Genomic DNA, 4,061 nt, shown 5'->3' with positions numbered 1-4,061 from the left:
TCTGGATGACATCCCTTCCTTCTATTGTACTAACTGTGCCACCCAGCTTGGTGTTTTCAAACTCGCTGAGGGTACCCTCAAATCCCACTCTCTGGGCTGCTGATAAAGATGGTGCAGAGCACAGACTGCAGAATGGACCCTTGGAGAACGTCACTTGTGATCGGTCTGGATATAGAGCTGCTGACTGCAGTCTTCCAGTTGCAACCATTTAACCTATTTCTTATCCACCAAATAGTCCACCAATGAAATCCATCTCTCTCCAATTTAGAGATAAAGATGTTGTGTGGGACTGTGTTAAATGATACTTTAGATGGCCAGGTAGATGATGCACCATATTAATATTTTCTTAGCCACTTGAAACCATTTGAAAACTTTTGCTCTTTTAAAAGATTATTAATTTCACTTATATTCTTGCCTGTAGTTGAAGACAGAGTACTGATTTAGGAGCATTACTCCCACAGTGACCTTTTTTGAACAAGAAGCTATTTAGAGTATTGTATTTATCTTAGATTTAAACAGGTTCTTACAGAACTTAATTGGACTCTTGCCATGCTATAGCATTGGTTCAGGAAAAAAGATTCCTTTTACTTATTATTTATTAAAAACAGCACTTATTTAAGATGAAAATTCTCTTAATCGGGCAAAGAAATAATATATGTAAACAATGATCCTATCAAGACTTGACATGATCAGTGAAGGGCGATTGTGTATCTCCAGCTTGCATACCGTGTACATTAATAAACCTCTTTATTAGCTAAACACTCAAGGCAGGAGAAAAAATGTTAAAGCCTTTTTCTCAATATCCTTCAATATGTGAGATGTTTCAACACTCTAGAGAAGCATGTTCTTGGACAGAAAAACACATTTTCTTAAAGAGTCAGGAGATATACCACATTAGGGTTTGCCTTGCACCACACAGCAGCACAAGTCTCTGTGATACGGTGGCAGAAACCTTGTCCACATCATGGCAGGATGATGAACTGCCCCTGGGTGTCTGTCATCTCCCCTGGAAAACTAATGAACATAACTGACCATGAATCAGCTGTAGGAGAGAAATGATTAGGGTTGGCATTCAGGAAAAAAAGAGCCCTGCCCCTCCCTGATTTCTACAGCAGAAAAAATTCTCAGAAAATGTAGTACGTATTAAAAAAAACTAAAATAAAACAGTATTACCAGTTGAGAACAGCTGAAACACTCGCATAAGGTTGACCTAAGGCATATGACCCACAGTCAGTTGTGCCTGTCATCCTGTTGTAAAGACCCTTGCTATAGTAATGCCATTTCTGGACAACAAGTCTGCCACATTTACAGCTCTACACATGCTGTATAGTGGGAGAGTGAGAGGCAGTGGCATGAGCAGAGACATGAAAGGCTCAGACTGGAGTCAAAGAGAAGCTTTTTCCTCACCAGGATGGCCCAGCCATGGAATTGTGGCCCAAGCAGGTCAGACCTGCTCCAGACTGTTAATTTCAAACCCTGAAAGTCTTGAGTAATGCAGTCCAGCCTGATAGCTGAGTCTGTTTTGGGAATGTGATTTGGATTTCCCAAGGTCCTTGCCAATCTGCATAAGTCCATGATGATATAAAAGTACACAAAAAAAGCAGTCTCCTTATCTTATCTCTATGTTCTTCTCCACAAAATTTAGGAATAGAAGTTTGAATGAAAAAAAATTGAGTCCAAAATAAAACGAAATATAATCAGTAATGTAAGAAACTCACTTGTACTCCAGACTGGAGTCAAAACAACAGTCTTCTAGTGCATCTAGGGACTTCATTAGAACTAAATTCATCTGTTGACCAGGTAACTCACTGCAAAACAGAAGAAAATAGAAAACAAAATAGAAACATGGTTCTGCTCTTCAAATCATTCAGGACATTAACCTTCTGCTAAGAAGTGGGAATATGTCACTAAACAAAATTATTTCTTGCTGTAATGGGTTCTCACATTGGCCTGTAAGCAATGACCATAAAACTGGCCATTTGTGTTACTTTCAGGTAAACTTATTCATATAATTATGCAAATAATACAAATACATTTAGACCTAAGTTAGTGCCCATTATTGGTACAAAACTCAGAAAGAAAGCAAGCATTAAGAATTTATAAAGTGAAAGATGGCAATTTTTATACAGTGAAAGAAGGCAAATAATAGAGAAAATGTGAACTCAGCTAGACTGGTAGCTATATGTAAAAGGATTTCATGTATATTTATATTTTAAGTTATTAGTTCTGGAAATCTGTCTGTCTCTCTGTCCATTTGCCTAATATACTGATAAAACAAAGAAAGGTCTCTCTTTCATTCCAAAGATGTCATAGGAACTTCCCCTTCCAAAACATACCCACCACTGTCTTTATGAACAGGGCATGTTTAATAAAAATTATCTCTATGATTTGATATTACCTATAGCTGCATGCCAAGAATGTGGTGCCAGTCAGTGTTTGGAAGAATATTTGAGATTAAGTTTTTAAGTTTTGAAATTAGGTAGTAAAGTAGAAGAATAAAAATGGATTTGTTTCAGTTCATAAGAGGTTTGTTTGATTCCTTTTAATGTACTTGTTGCTTTTTTTTTTTTAGATAAATGTCAACAGCAAATTAAAAAAGTTAAACAAAACAAAATAAAAGCTGATTTACACCAAAACACCAATGTCATTTAAGAGCATTTTAATCTCAATTGTCATCACTGACTCTAATCATTCATGGGCAGTGCATCAGCTCTTGAATTGGATGCAGGAAGCTGACAGCAAAGAATGAAGATCAGTGTGGAGTCATGCTGCATACTCTTCAACAGCATATGTTTGTTTCAGAAACATTAACTTCATAGAGTAAATTAACAACTAACAGACAAATCTTTTTGATAAGTGAGATCTGTAAACTATTTTACAATTAAGCCTCCCAGAGCATCTGGTACGCTTTAAAGATATGTAAGCAATCAACTATCAGATTGCATACGCACCTAAAGGATATACTGAAAATGAATCAATCACTCTGAAGGAATGCCAGCAAAATATCCAGAATAGCAGAGTTGGAGGGAAAAAAGCAATTATAATAAAAGACATTTTATAAGAAATGTTGCAAAACACCTCACGAATATTTGCCTATGATTTGTAATTACTTATTCCCTAGACCATAGAAGCTGCAGGCAGGAAAAATTAGAAAGTCATTTCCACACCCACATTACACACAGTAATCCTTACCTGACTTTTTCTTCACACAAACGTGAGATAAACATCCCCAAAGCAAGACCCATGTGGATCTGAACAGCTTGAGACTCGTCAGCATTTGGTTTCCCAGGTAACCTGGCAGTCAGCATATTCAGGACTTCCTCAACCTTCTCCTTGCATGATACAACGATAACTGGCACCAGAAGAGACAAAGCAGTGGCTGCACAGGAACGAGCTATAGCACTAGCAGTATTTTCACCAGAGTAGGATTTCTAGAAAATGATTTACAAAGATTTACTTTTTATTTCCTGGAGAGGAAATAAATTCCTTTTCAGGTGGTAACACTCAGTACTTCTGGAATTTAAAATATATATCCATTCAGTATATTAAAAAATTATTATTTTTTTTAAGCAGAGTGGATTTTAGAAGTGAAATATGAGCCACTTCAAATGCCATTTCAAAAACAACAGTATATATTAAAACAGTATTGTTCCCAAAAGGAGTTATAAGAAACTGCTTAATGCCAAACAAGTACTTGAACCTCCTCACATTCAGCCAGTTTAATGTTTAACACTGCATTTAGTTTGGTGATGTATCCCCTAGCAGTGATGATAGGGGTCATATGCCAGAGCTGCTTCCAAAACGTCCTTCATTTATGCAGTACTATCTTCTCATATGATTTTTATTACTTTGTTAATAAAGACAAAAACTCAAGGAAAACCCAAATATAAGATGACAAACTGAAATGAAAAAAAAGAAAAGCGTTGCTTGACTTGGGAGGATTGGCTGACAAGCCTGAAGGCTGTGCTGCCATTCAGCGAGACCTGGACAGGCTGGAGAGCTGGGCAGTAAGAAACCGGATGAGGTTCAACAAAAGCAAGTGTAGGGTCTTACACCTAGGG

This window comes from Meleagris gallopavo, chromosome Z (genome assembly GCF_000146605.3).
Source record: "Meleagris gallopavo isolate NT-WF06-2002-E0010 breed Aviagen turkey brand Nicholas breeding stock chromosome Z, Turkey_5.1, whole genome shotgun sequence".
In the NCBI taxonomy this organism is placed as follows: domain Eukaryota; kingdom Metazoa; phylum Chordata; class Aves; order Galliformes; family Phasianidae; genus Meleagris; species Meleagris gallopavo.
The sequence above is the reverse complement of the archived record's forward strand: the minus strand, read 5'-3'. Positions refer to the sequence as shown.